Source organism: Chlorocebus sabaeus, chromosome 2 (genome assembly GCF_047675955.1).
Source record: "Chlorocebus sabaeus isolate Y175 chromosome 2, mChlSab1.0.hap1, whole genome shotgun sequence".
Lineage (NCBI taxonomy): Eukaryota > Metazoa > Chordata > Mammalia > Primates > Cercopithecidae > Chlorocebus > Chlorocebus sabaeus.
This window is the reverse complement of record NC_132905.1, coordinates 37,538,640-37,554,226: the sequence shown is the minus strand read 5'-3', so window position 1 is coordinate 37,554,226 and position 15,587 is coordinate 37,538,640.

Genomic DNA, 15,587 nt, shown 5'->3' with positions numbered 1-15,587 from the left:
GTCACAGAAATTTGGGGCTGTTGATATCTAAGGCAGCTGGCCAATCCAAGCCAGCCCATCTCTCCTGGGCTCATCAGCTTCTTGATTTGTCTCCTGGAGTCCCCTGCACATCGCATCTCTTTGCTTGAAACCCTTCAGTGACTCCCCGGTGCCCCTGCCCTCAAGATAACTTCATGCTCCTCACTATGGCCTTGTCGTCCAGCTCATTCATTGCATATCTCCTTTTGCAATCCAAGCTCTTTTCTGCCTTAGACCCTTTGTATAGGTGTCGCCTGCCTGGTCTTCTCTCTCCCTGCTTTTATTTATTTATTTTAAAAATTATTATTATTATTAAGATAGCTCTTTCTTATGGGTCCTAGCTTCAAACTCATCTTCCACCCAGGCTGGAGTGCGGTGGCACGATCTTGCTCATTGTAACCTCCACCTACCAGGTTCAAGCGATTCTCCTGCTCCAGCCTCTTGAGTAGCGGGGACTACAGGCACCCACCATCACACTCACCTAATTTTTGTATTCTTGGTAGAGACGGGGTCTCACTATGTTGCCCAGGCTGGTCTCAAACTTCTGGGCTCAAGTGATCCTCCCGCCTCAGCCTCCCAACGTGCTGGGATTATAGGCATGAGCCGCCACACCCAGCCCCTGACCACTTTTCTATCTTTATCTGAGTTACTTAAAAGACAAACAAACCCTCGCAGCACATAGCATTTACGTGCCAGGGTGACTGGATGTATTATTAATTCTTTGCATCTTTCTCTCTGTTTGTCCCTCCCCTTTCTGTGCTCTCTTGCCTAGGGGAGCTTTGGTTCTAGGGCCCAAAGCAAAAGCTGCTTCCAAGACTCTTTTCTTTCTGGACTCTGCTTTCTATAAGCTTAAACATTGTGGAGCAGATACCATAAATCGTCAGTTTTATGGGCCCAGTCCTGCTCACGGATGTGTTTTGTATGACTTTTGCCAAGGTTTAAAAACTGGCTTTAGTTGGGCATGGTGGTATGTGCCTATAGTTCCAGCTACTTGGGAGGCTGAAGTGAGAGAATCGCTTGAACCCAGGAGTTTGAGACCAGCCTGGGCAACATAGCAAGACCTTGTTTCTCTACAAAACATTAAAAAAAAAAAAAAAAAAAAAAAAGCCAGGCTTGGCGGCATGTACCTGTATTACTAGCTACTCAGGAGACTGAGGCGGGAGCATCGCTTGAGCCTGGGAGTTTGAGGCTGTGGTGAACTATGATCATGCCACTAAATTCCAGCCTGTGCAACAGAATGAGATATCGTCTCTAAAAAACAAAACAAAGCAAAACAAAAACAAAAATCTGGGTTTACTTAGTTACCACGGTTAAAAAATGGAGCAGTTTCAGAATAAAAATGTGGATAGTTGCCTTCTTTTGAACATTTAGTAGGTCTGGCAGTCTTGGCCCTGTATTTTCCTGTGATGGGTGCTAATGTTTACTGAGTAACTACTAATGTCAGTCACCGTCCTAAGTGCTTTCTCATGTGAAGCTGCCGTACCTACCGGTACAAGTTTTGGTTTTTTTTGGGGTATGGAGTCTCACTCTGTCACCCAGGCTGGAGTGCAGTGGCGTGATCTCGGGTCACTGGAACTTCTGCCTCCTGGGTTCAAGTGATCCTCCTGCTTCAGCCTCCAGAGTAGCTGGGATTACAGGCATGTGCCACCATGCCTGGCTAATTTTTTTTTTTTTTTTTTTTTGAGATGGAGTCTTGCTCTGTCATCCAGGCTGGAGTGCAGTGGCACGATCTTGGCTCACTGCAAGCTCCGCCTCCTGGGTTCACGTCATTCTTCTGCCTCAGCCTCCCCAGCAGCTGGGACTACAGGCACACGCCACCACACCCGGTTAATATTTTTGTATTTTCAGTAGAGATGGGGTTTCACTGTGTTAGCCAGGATGGTCTTGATCTCCTGACCTTGTGATCTGCCCGCCTCGGCCTCCCAAAGTGCTGGGATTGCAGGCGTGAGCCACTACGCCCAGCCTAATTTTTGTATTTTCAGTAGAGATAGGGTTTCGCCACGTTGGCCAGGCTGGTCTCAAACCCCTGACCTCAGGTGATCTGCCTGCCTTGGCTTCCCAAAGTGCTGGGATTACAGGCGTGAGCCATTGTGCCCGGCCACAAGTATTCTTTTTCATAGTTTAGGAAACAGGTACAGAGAGGTTAAGTGACTTGCCTAAGGACTCACAGACAGCAAAGAGTGGCACCAGAATTTGAACCTGGGCAGCATAGCTCTAGAATGCAACGCCCTAACCACTAGGCTACATTACCTGATAAGTTTGGTAAGCTAAGTTGTGCTGACCTTTTTTTATTGGGGGAAAAAAAAAACTTTCTGGGTGTAGAGATAATGTCATCTTCCTGCTCCAAAGCCCTGTGATTATAGATGTGAGCTATCATACCTGGCCTATGCTGGCCTTTTTAGGCAAGGCATGTGCTCTAGGTCACTAAGTCTCATACTTTTTTCTGTTGCTACCTGCTTGGCCCCTGGAGACTTGGAGTTTGCAAATGCTTGGTGCTCATTGCTTTTGAGGGCAGGAACAGGAGGACAGAAAGGAGGTGTCAGAGGCCATGAAAGTTGGTGGAGTCCAGGATCAGGGAGGTCTCCTACCCCAAGAGGTGGCTAGACCGTGGGGATGGCCAGGTGGTGTGCTTGGAGAGGCTGGATTCAGGCCTGGTGATTCCAGCCTCTAGCAAGACTCCTAGGCCCCTCGCTTGGCTTGGCTTGCGGGGACTACTGGACTTCAGGGGCTATTGAGGGCTTGGGCACTGTGGTCAGAGGCCTCATGTGGTCCAGTGCCAGGGGAAGGCCCTGTCTTCCCTCCTTGTTTCTTGTCATGGAGTGGCTTCAGTAAGGATGGAGATCGAATTTCTCTGCAGTTCAGAAGGATGGGAGTAGAGGATAGGAGTAGAATTTGCTTTTTAAGAAAATAAAAAATGAATATTTATTGCACACTTGAATTTGGAGGTTAAGATTTAGATCTGATACAATAATCTGTAATTCTTCTTCTTATTATTATTATTGTTATTATTTTGAGATGGAGTCTTGCTCTGTTGCCCAGGCTGGAGTGGTGTGATCTTGGCTGTGATCTTGGCTCACTGCAACCTCTGCCTCCCAGGTTCAAGCGATTCTCCTGCCTCAGCCCCCTGAGTTGCTGGGATTACAGGTGTGCGCCACCACACTCAGCCAATTTTTGTATTTTTAGTAGAGATGGGGTTTCACCATGTTGGCCAGGCTGGTCTCGACCTCCTGACCTCAGGTGATCCACCTACCTCGGCCTCCCAAAGTGCTGGGATTACAGGTGTGAGCCACTGAACCCAGCCTCTTTTTATTATTTTAATAACGTTGTCTTTTTTGGTTTGTCTCTTCTATTAGACTGTGAACTTGAGGGCAGAAATTATGCATGCTGTGTTCACACTGAGCTTCACCCAGTACTTCTACTGTCTAGAGAGTGCCCAGCACATAGTAGATTTTCAGTAATCATTATAATTATAACACACATCCATGGGGTACTGATTTGCCTCCCATGCACTGCACTAAACATTTACAAACTCACTTGATCCTCACACCATCATATGGGGCAGACATCTCCATCACCCTCATTATACACATGAGAACTCTGAGGTACAAACAGGCTAAATAACTTGCCCAAGGTCACACAGCTTGGGTTGCATTTAATAAATATTCATCAAATGAATGGATGAGTGGATGATTTCCTGCAGTGCTCTTTGCTCTCTTTTGCCTGTCAACCTATGCAGCTCCAAACCCTCCATCCCACAGTATCAGAATTGCACAGGTTAGACCCAGGCAGGGGAGTGCCTCAGCACCTTTGGTGAGTCCCTGAGGCCCACAGGGCAATGTCCTTAGCCCTGGGACTGGTGACTGATCCCTTTTAATCTTCTCTGGCTTGTCCTGCTAGGCTACTTTCTCTGTGTTTATTTGTTTATTTATATTCTTTTAGATATGGGGTCTCACTATGTTGCCCAGGCTGGTCTTGAACTCCTGAGCTCAAGTGATCCTTCTGCCTTGGCCTCCCAAAGTGCTGGGATTATAGGCCCTACTTTCTCTTTATCCTTACACTTCAACACACTAAGTACTCACAGGTTCCCTAGATTCTTTTCAGCCTCCCTGTTTTTGCTCATGATCTTCCCTGTGCCTGGGACATCCTTCCAATCCTGAGATTTCATTTTTCCCAAAGGAGATAGCGGGAAGGTAGGCCAGTTCTTTAAACCATGGCCATTCCTTGTTTGGTTATACTGAAACACTAGATTGCGTCTGGTCTCTGGCAGCCTTCTGATGGTAGTGGTGATAGTGATTGTAGAACAGTATCCTCATCCCCTTGTCTTCTGTGGGGATACTGAGTCCAAGAGAGGAAAAGAGACTTGATAAAAACAAACCAGGGGATCAGACTCAGAGCAGGGCAGCAACTTCTGCCTTACACAGTGGATGGGCCCGACCACTCAAAAAGAGATACTCAGTTCTGAGCATAGAGCTTGAAATTCCACCATTGGAGATTATTTCCTTTGGAGGGCAAAGGATGTTGAAGGCTCTTTGGTCTTCAGGGAGCCTCAGCCAATGTTGCAAACCCCTGTGATGAATCCTACACAAAGCTCATGTCAGCCTGTTCCCAGGAGGATTGGCTGGCTGACAGGCAGCCAAGGGTGAGATGCCGTGGGAAGGAGATACTGACTGAGGGCTGTAGGAATGTGGGAAGCACCAAAGCAGGCAGAAAAATGGGGATGGATGGGGGAGGGGGCAGTGTCAGCTGTAGAGAGGGTGGGGCTGCTGTGAGAGCCTTGGGTGGGGGACTCAGGAAGCTTGGTTGCACTGCCAGCTTGCTGTGTGATGTTGGGCAAGTCTCTTTCCTACTCGGAGCTCTGATCTGGGTCGGTGCTATGGAACAGACTTGCTTCTGAATTTATCTTAAGGCTCTTGAGTGTCAGAAAGTTGGTGCCCTGGGGTGGTGGTTGCCATGGCAACTATCTCTAAGGAGACAGTGACCAAGGAGACTGTAGCCATGACTATGGTGACCAGGTAAAGAGCCAAATGATTTCTTGGTTCCTCCTTGAGACAGGTTTCTCCCCATTACTTCCTTCCATTACCTGCTCAAGGTCAGTGTGTGGGGGGCCAGATAAACTGACACCTAAAGGAAGTGTCAGGAGTCAGGGACCTGCGTTCTAATGCCTTATTTTACACTGCCAGGCTGTGTGACCTTGGGCAAGTCTCTGCTTTTCCTTGGGCATTAGTTTCCTCATCTGAAAGATGAAGAGACTGCACAGGGCCTCTTCACCTCTAAATTTCTGCCATTTGCCTTTGAACAGGAGACGAAGTTGTGATCCAAAGGGTTGTTTCCAGGAGTGATATGAAAAATATTAATAATGATTGTGACCATCACTTACTGATGATCCACACAGCCCTGGGTGGCCCTGCCGTGGAAGGGGTACTACCCCTTTAATGGCTGTTAAGGGAAGGGGCCCTGGAGGGTTCAGAGGAAGGCCTGGATGGTCTGTTATGCCTGGTACTTGGAGGACACTCAGGGCAGGGGTTATTACCAACTATTAGGAATGCATTTAAATATTCTAACAATTAGTATGCCCATACCTTTGCATACTGAATAAGAGCCTTGGTTATATCCATAATGGTGGAATTATGGGCATTGTGAGTAGCAAGAGGAGATTTACCAGGCAGAGGGACCACACTGATGTCATAGAGATCAGGATGCATTTGATGTGGCTGATGGCTCTCCGATTTTGACCAGCCCTGGCGAAGATCTCTGAGAATAGGATCAATCCTTCTTCCTGGCCACCGCACCCTCCCTGAGTCAGCTGTGCACATCCCCAGAGAGTTGAGTTTGCCAGTATCTCCATTCCAGGAGTGACTGATGCCCAGATACATGGGCAGGGCACAGGAGGAGTTGGCAGAGCCGGGGAGCCCAAGGAGGAAGCAGGGAGCTCAGGGAATGCCTGCCCCTCCTCTCCCAGGAGACCTGGCCCTGGACAGATGCCAGATCCTCATCCTCCCGGATCTGCCCTTCCCGCTTCTTCACCCACCACGGTCCCAGCAGTCCCCTCCCCCTGGCCTCTCCCGGCAGGACATTGCAGACAGTTTCTCCGGATGGACGCGGCTGCGCCTCCTCCCTGCACACTTTCCATTCCCAGCCCTGAGCCTCGGCCAGGGTTCCTCAGGAAAATTGGCTGAAAGAGACATTTTCCATGCTCTTGCCTCCTCTGCTGGGTGGCTGTCCCTGCCTCCACTCTCTCCAGTCTCTTCTCCAGCTGGTCACCCAGACGCAGAAGGAAGGGGGATATTTCTTCAAATGGCTGCTTCTCACTCACCACTTCATTCCATGTGTCATTTCATCTCCCTGGGCCTCAGTTTCCTGATCTGTCAAATAAGCCAGCTACCCTGGGAAGCAGGCTTAGTTAGAAGTTGGACATTTCTGATTTAATCCTTAGAGCTGTTTTTTACTAACTCTGTGACTTTGGACAAGCTACTTAACATCTTTGAGTCTTAGTTATCTTTTATCTGTAGAATAGTGTTATCTCTTACTGTTGTAAGGATTAATGAAATAACCTGGGAAAAGGGCTTAAAACTCAGTGCTCTGCACGTGTCAAGTGCCAGTGAATGGCTATTAAAAAATTTAATTGTTATTAATGCCTGCTAGATGCTAGGTGCTGTGAGAGGTGCTTTACACACTCAGTTTCTAATCTATATAACACCTGTGCAAAGTGCTTGTCATCTTCCTTTTTAAAACTGACTGTCCAAAGGTTCAGAGAGGTCAAGTTACTTGCCCAAGGTCACAGAGCTGGCAAATGGCTGAGCCAGAGGGATTCAAATTCAGACCTGGCTGATGCCAGATTTCCTGTTCTGGAATCAGAACTCTGGGCTGATACCAAGAGTATCAGTAACTGGATACCAAGGCTCTGGTAATGGCTCTGGTAATGGAATAAAGCACACTCCTCTACCCCCGGCAGAGAATAAAGAATGAACTAGTCTAGGCTCAGAATTTAATGCAGCCCTTAAAAGCTGTAATTTCAAAGCTTCACTGTGGTTTTGGGCAGCTAAAGGGCACAGTCATTGAGCAGAATACAGCTCAACTTTGTTATAATTAGGGAAATGCAAAATAAGCAACGAGACACCTTCCTTCCTACTTTCTCTCATCTTGTCCCCGGTAGAAGGTCAAATGAGAAGAGACTGGTAATATTTCATGTGGGTCACAAAGCAGGGAATTTGGCACGATTCATCTGAATATAAACAAAACAGCCCCTTTGGAGGGTAATTTGGCAGGGTCTGTCAAAATGTAGAATGTATATGCCCTTTGACTAGTAAATTTGAATTTGGTAATCTCTTCTATACATGTAAAAATATTCAATGTCACACTGTTATGAAGGGCAAAATATTTGCACAAACCTTAAATGCCCTTCAATGGGTGAAATATGTTATGGTACATCCATACTGTATAAAAGTGTTACAGCCACGAAAAGCAAAAAGGTAAAGGAAAAATTGACCGACTGGAAGGAGAAACAGACACATACAACACTCCTTTCTCAGTAATTGATAAAACAAGTAGGCATAAAATCACTAAGTATAGAGAAGACTTGAACAGCATTATCAACCTCTTTGACCTAACTGGTATTTAGAACATTATGCCCAACAATGGCAGAAAACATAGTATTTCAGGTGCACATGAAACATGCATTGAGATGGACCATATGTTGAATTAGTAAACAAGTCTCAAATTTGCAACGGAAATAAACAGAGAACCCCCAAATATTTTGAAATTAACATACTTCGGAATAACTATGGGCATAAGAAAAAAATCACAGGGGAAATTAGAAAATGTTTTGAACTGAATGATAATGAAAAGCACAACATACCAAAATTTGTGGGATGCATCTAGAACAGTGCTTGGAAGGCAATTTATAGCTTTCAATGCTTAATTGGAAAATAAGAAAGTCCTCAAATAAATGATTGGGTTTTCTATCTGAAGAAGATAGAAAAATAAGGACAATATAACCTCCAAAATAACAAGGGAAATGTATAAGAATAAGGCATGGATAGAAAGCCAGTATACATTGAGTGAAAAAAGCACATTAACCAATACGTATGGCATTGTAGCAGAGATTACCGGTTGTCCCTTGATTGCTGGTTGTCTCTCAACGTCTTTCCTTCTTTTTTTTTTTTCTGCCTTGTCCCTCAATGTCTATTTCCTCCTTCCATAAACACAGAATCCCTGATTTCGAGCTGGTATGTGGCTATTTAGAATACAATACATTTCCTGGCTGGGCACAGGGGCTCACGCCTATAATCCCAGCACTCTGCGAGGCTGAGGCGGGTGGATCATTGAGGCCACGAGTTTGAGACCAGCCTGGCTAACATGGTGAAACCCCATCTCTACTAAAAATACAAAAATTAGCTGGGCGTGGTGGTGCCTGCTTGTAGTCCCAGCTACTTGGGAGGCTGAGGCAGGAGAATCACTTGAACCTGGTAGGCACAGGTCGCAGTGAGCAGAGATCATGCCACTGCACTCCAACCTGGGTGACAGATTGAACCCCCATCTCAAAAACAAAACAAAACAAACAAACAAACAAATCACAAAAACATTTCCTAAACTCCCATGTAATTAAGTGAGGCCATTTGACTATGCTTTGGCCAATGTGATGTAAGCACAGGTGTGCGTCTTCTGAAAGGCTGTGCCTTTTTTGACTCCTTACCACTTCCTGCTGGCTGGAATGTGAATATGATGGCTGCTGCTTGAGCAACATATTGTGTTGAAGATGAGGGAACCACAAGATAGAGAAGCAGGCACAGTTCCTGCCTCGTGGAATGCCATGCCTGCCTTGGACTGCCTGTTTGCGGACTTCATTTATTTGAGAGAGAAGTGCCCTTCTGTGTGTTTCTATCACTGCTATTTTGGATTTGTAATGGAATTCAGTCTTAATGTATATGGCTATAATCCTACTTATGTGAAAAAGGAAACAAACTTATACATGCATATCAGATTGATGATTTAGACTTTGGCACAGAAATCCCCACGATAATTTTTTTTTTTTTAAATTTTGAGACAGAGTCTCGTTCTGTTGCCCAGGTTGGAGTGCAGTGGTGTGATCTTGGCTCACTGCAATCTCCACCTCCTGGGTTCAAGCACTTTGTCTCAGCCTCTCAAATAGCTGGGACTACAGATGCGTGACACCATGCCTGGCTAATTTTTGTATTTTTAGTTGAGACGGGGTTTCGCCATGTTGGTCAGGCTGGTCTCGAACTCCTGACCTCAGCTAATCCACCCACCTTGGCCTCCCAAAGTGCTGGGATTACAGGCGTGAGTCACCGTGCCCAGTCCAGAAATCCCCTAAGAAAACAGTAAGTCTAGAAATGGGGAAGCACCAAGGTTGGTGTTCAGAGGCTTGACTTCATCAGCAAGGGTTCAGGTACTCCCCATCCTTCTGCCTTGCCATCCTCTGACTAGATCTCATCATAATTGCAAGATGGTGTCCACAGTTCCAGGTATTACATTCATACACTCCAGGGACCAGTCAAAGAAAAGGGACTGGTCTCTTCCTGCTGTAGCTCTTTTATTTATTTATTAAGCTCTTTTCTAAGAGCAAAGAAGCTTTTCCTACAAACCTCCAGCTAATTTTTCATCACACTTCATTGGCCATAGCTGGACTGTAGGTCCCCCTTTAATCTCTGGCTTATAGCAATCAGGATTTATTCTTGATTCCATAGATAAGAGGAGAACAACAGAGCAAAATTGCAATGCTGATTGTGTGGAAGAAAGAGAAGTGTCCAATTATCTTCTACAATGTGTATATAAGTGGAATGAAAAATATCCAGAAGGATATATCCCAAACTGTTAATGGTGAGTACCTCCAGGGAGTGCAGTGGGACTGGGAGGAGGATGGACGGAATTCTGTGGCAAATACCAAAGTTGTCTGTCTTACATCCTTCACCCACTTCTCCCTCATTCATAGAAGCCATCTTGTTTGGGGTAGCAAGAGGCAAAGGAAAACTTCTGGTAGAACAATATCCTCCTTGATAAAAATAAAACCTATTTCTGAACTTTTCCCTTTTATTTTATTTTATTTTTTTTGGAGACAGAGTCTTCCTCTGTTGCCCAGGCTGGAGTGCAGTGGTGAGATCACGGCTCACTGCAGCCTTGAGCTCGAGGGCTTAGGGGATCCTCCCGCCTCAGCTTCCCAAGTCGCTGGAACTACAGGTGTGGCCACCACACCTGGCTAATTCTTGTAATTTTTGTAGCAATGGGGTTTCACCATGCTGCCCAGGCTGCTCTTGAATTCCCGGGCTCAAGAGATTCACTGGTGTTGGCCTCTCAAAGTAAAGGGATCACAGACAAGAGCCACTGTACCTGGCCCAAGCTGTTCTTCTTCTTCTTCTTTTTTTTTTTTTTTTTTTTAAGAGAGTCTTGCTCTGTTGCCCAGGCTGGAGTGCAGTGGCACAATCTCGGTTCACTGCAACCTCCGCCTCCCGGGTTCAAGCAATTCTCCTGCCTCAGCTTCCTGAGTAGCTGGGATTACAGGTGACTGCCACCATGCCTGGCTAATTTTTTGTATTTTTAGTAGAGATGGAGTTTCACCATGCTGACCAGGCTAGTCTCGAACTCCTGATCTCGTGATCCACCTGCCTCAGCCTCCCAAAGTGCTGAGATTATAGGAGTGAGCCCCTGTGCCCGGCCCAAGCTGTTCTTTATAATTATGTACTAACTGCATGGAGCTAGGGGTGACCTTGCGGACTAGGGGATGGCTAAGAGTACATTTCTTTATCACTATTTGGATTTAGACCAGAGGTTATAAACTGCTAGCCTCTGGTCAGAATTTAGTTAGTAGACATGTTTTGCTTGTTCTGCCAGGGTTTTAGTTATTTATTTGACAGAGTCTTGCTCTGTTGCACAGGCTGGAGTGCAGTGGCGCAATCTCGGCTCAGTGCAGCCTCTGCCTTCCGGGTTCAAGTGATTCTCCTGCCTCAATCTCCTGAGTAGCTGGGACCACAGGTGCACACCACCATGCCTGGTTAATTTTTGTATTTTTAGTAGAGATGGGGTTTCACCATGTTAGCCAGGCTGGTATCGAACTCCTGACCTCAAATGATCCACCCACGTCGGCCTCCCAAAGTGTTGGGATTACAGGTGTGAAACACTGTGCCCAGGCACGAGGGTTTAAAAAAAAATCACAATTAGGCCAGGCACGGTAGCTCATGCTTGTAATCCCAGCACTTTGGGAGGCCAAGGTGGGTGGATCACAAGGTCAGGAGTTCAAGACCAGCCTGGCCAAGATGGTGAAACCCCATCTCTACTAAAAAAAAAAAAAAAAATTAGCAGGGCACAGTGGCAGGCATCTGTAATCCCAGCTACTCAGGAGGCTGAGGCAGGAGAATCGATTAAATCCAGGGGGCAGAGGTTGCAGTGAGCCAAGATTGTGCCACCGTACTCCAGCCTGGGCAACAGAGTTAGACTCCGTCTCAAGAAAACAAACAAACAGACAAACAAACAAAACACAAAATGACAATTAGCAATAATTATTTAAGAATTAGGGCTGGGTGGTCAGGTGCGGTGGCTCATGCCCGTAATCCCAGCACTTTGGGAGGCCGAGGCAGACGGATCACCTGAGGTCGGGAATTCGAGACCAGCCTGACCAACATGAAGAAATCCCATCTCTAATAAAAATACAAAAAATTAGCCGGGTGTGGTGGTGCATGCCTGTAGTCCCAGCTACTCGGTAGGCTGAGGTAGGAAAATTGCTTGAATCTGGGAGGCAGAGGCTGCAGTGAGCAGAGATCGCACCATTGCACTCCAGCCTGGGAAACAAGAGCGAATCTCTGTCTCCAAAAAAAAAAAAAAAAAAAAAAGGAAGAAAGAAAGAATTAGGGCTGGGTGAAGAGGCTCATGCTTGTAATCTCAGCACTTTGGGAAGCCAAGACAGGAGGATCATTTGAGTCCAGGAGTTTGAAGCCAGCCTGAGCAACTCTGTACAAAAAAAAATAAAATAAACCAGCACTTTGGGAGGCCGAGACAGGCGGATCACGAGTTCGGGAGATCAAGACCATCCTAGCTAACACGGTGAAACCCTGTCTCTACTAAAAAATACATAAAACTAGCCGGGCGAGGTGGCGGGCGCCTGTAGTCCCAGCTACTCGGGAGGCTGAGGCAGAAGAATGGCGTGAACCCGGGAGGCGGAGCTTGCAGTGAGCCGAGATCCGGCCACTGCCCTCCAGCCTGGGCGACAGAGCAAGACTCCGTCTCAAAAAAAAAAAAAATAAAAATAAAAAATTAGCTGGGCCTGGTGGTGCATGCCTGTGGCCCAGCTACTTGGGAGGCTGAGGCAGGCGGATCCCCCGAGCCCGGGAAGTTGAGGCTGCAGTGAGCTATGATCACACCACTGCACTCTAGTCTGGGCAACAGAGTGAGACCCTGTCTCAAGACAAAAGGATTGGGATACTTCACATAAAGGCTTTCTGCCTTTCTTAGAAAAACTGACATGTGGTATCTGGCAACACTGGATTCATATTCTTTTTTTTTTTTTTTTTTTTTTGAGACGGAGTCTTGCTGTGTCGCCTAGGCTGGAGTGCAGTGGTGCGATCTTGGCTCACTGCAAGCTCCGCCTCCTGGGTTCACACCATTCTCCCGCCTCAGCCTCCGAGTAGCTGGGACTACAGGCGCCCGCCACCATGCCTGGCTAATTTTTTGTATTTTTAGTAGAGACGGGGTTTCACCATGTTAGCCAGGATGGTCTCGATCTCCTGACCTTGTGATCCGCCCGCCTCAGCCTCCCAAAGTGCTGGGATTACAGGCTTGAGCCACCGTGCCCGGCCTGGATTCATATTCTAACAGCAGTCACAGGCAGCTTGGTTCCTATCCTCCCTTTAGGCAAGGCAGCTGATTGCAGTTTGCTACAGACTTTGATGCTCCCTAATGTCTTCTACCCAGTCAACTTCACTGACTTATATTATCGGTCTCACTCTGAGCATTTGAGTTAGTGAATCCTGGTTTCAGTTTTGGAATTAATGTGTATGCATGTGTGTGTATGTGTGTGTGTGTGTAAGACTCAAAAATTGCTTTCCAGACAATCTTTTTTTTTTTTTTTTGAAACTTTGTCTTGCTCTGTTGCTCAGGCTGGAGTGCAGTGCTACAATCTTGGCTCATTGCAACCTCTGCCTCCTTGGTTCAAGGGATTCTCCTGCCTCAGCCTCCCAAGTAGCTGGGATTACAGGTGCACGCCACCATGTCTGGCATTTTTTTGTTTTTTGTATTTTTAGTAGAGACAGGGTTTCACCATCTTGGCCAGGCTGGTCTTGAACTCCTGACCTCAGGCGATCCGCCCACTTTGGCCTCCCAAAGTTTCATTCCAGACAATTCTGTGAAAAGGCACCTATCCTCATTCACAGAGTTGGGCAGACCCTGAAGTGGACTGGATTTGGAATGGTCACACTCTGGACTGTTTTGTAAGACTGGAAAAGCTAAGAGCATGCACCCTTGACTGCCTGACTAGAGCACTTGGGGTGTTAACCCAGCTCTAGCTTTTCTTCTTGGTGTGGCCATGTTGTACTTTATGCAAACCCTGATTAACCTAAGCCACTGATTAGTTTGAAGGTGGCCATGTAACCAGATTCTGGCTAGTGAGAAATGAAGGACATTTGCTAGAGGGCTCTGGAAGAATTTCCTTGCTGATGAAAGGGACGTGCTGAGGAAGAAACAACCTTTTTGCTTTGCCTGGACTTGGTCATGTCCATGTTTGATGTCTGAAACCGGGGTGGCCATATTGGGACCCTAAGGGTAGCTACCCCAGGGCAAGCTGAGACCCAGAAGATGGCAGAGTGGAAAGATGAAAAGAGAAACTCTCATATATGTGCTCAAAGAGGCACATCAATGTTCATAGTGCATTGTTTATAGCAGAAAAAAGTCCATCAACAGGAATAAAGATAAATAAATCTTATATGTTCATACAATGAAATACTGTGCAGTGATGAAAAAGAATAGTTATAGTTACAGATTTCAACACAAGGAATCTCATAAATATAATGTTGAATGTGAAAAATAATAAAGCTGAAGGATACGTATAGTATGATGTTTAAAAGTATCCAATACTTTGCCTTAGCAAACTACATATGTGGGAAAAAGTATAAAGTAATGCATGGAAATGCATTACAATTTATTGAGTGTTTACTGTGTGCAAAGCATCATGCTAAGAAATAGCCAACCTGATCGAATTCTCATATTGACCCTTAGTGAGAAATACTATTTTTTTTTTTTTTTTTTTTGAGATAGAGTCTTGGTCTGTCGCCCAGGCTGGAGTGCAGGGACATGATCTTGGTTCACTGCAACCTCTGCCTCTGGGATTCAAGTGATTCTCCTGCCTCAGCCTCCTGAGCAGCTGGGACCACAGGCACATGCCACCATGCCCAGCTAATTTTTTTTTTTTTTTTGAGATGGAGTCTCGCTCTGTTGCCCAGGCTGGAGTGCAGTGGCGTGATCTCAGCTCACTGCAAGCTCCGCCTCCCAGGTTCACACCATTCTCCTGCCTCAGCCTCCCAAGTAGCTGGGACTACAGGCGCCCGCCACCATGCCCGGCTAATTTTTTGTATTTTTGGTAGAGACAGGGCTTCATCATATTAGCCAGGATGGTCTCGATCTCCTGACCTCGTGATCCACCCGCCTTGGCCTCCCAAAGTGTTGGGATTACAGGCGTGAGCCACTGCGCCTGGCCCAATTTTTTTTTTTTTTTTAATGGAGATGGAGTTTCAACATGTTGGCCAGGCTGATCTTGAACTCCTGACCTCAGGTGATCTGCCCACCTTGGCCTCCCAAAGTGCTGGGATTACAAGCATGAGCCACTGTGCCTGGCCAAGAAATACTATTAAATATCCCCACTTTCCTGATGAGAAAACTGAGGCCTAGAGAGGGGAAGTAAATTACCAATGGCATAATAGTGGTTCTTTCTTAAGTACTAAAAACCTCATTTAATCCTATGGGATAAGAATTATCACTTCTCATTTCAAAATGAAGGAAAGAAGAACCCAGCTCACAAAGAGATCAAGTGCTTGAGGTGGGATTAAACACAGGGTTCTTCTAGTTCCAAAGCCTGTGGTTTTCCACCAATAAATTGTCACATCCACAATGCACGGGAATGTAAGCCACAACGCACACATGCACATATTCACACACCCTAGCCTTGAACTTGAACCATATGGAACTGGGTTAAACCACATGCATTGCGGCACCCAGAGCTCCCATCCCATCATTTGTATTATTTTTAACTGAACCCTGAACTGAACAGAAGGGAACAGTGCTCAAATTGAAACTGAACTTGTATATTTTTTCCAGCTGTTGAACTACAATATTTAAATATTCTGGAGACAGAGACAATTACATAGAGAATTCTATGCTAACCCCTTCACTCTGTATATTTTGATTTGCCTAAGGTCATATGGTCATGACAGACCTGAGGGATTCTTAGTCATTACAAAGCAGTTGTAGGTGATTTTTTCACTACTTCTACCCGTCTTTTACCCTCCCTTTCCCTTCGTGGCCAGGGCAGGGACTTGGAAGTTCCTGTACCCACCAGCTGTGATCCTCTCTAC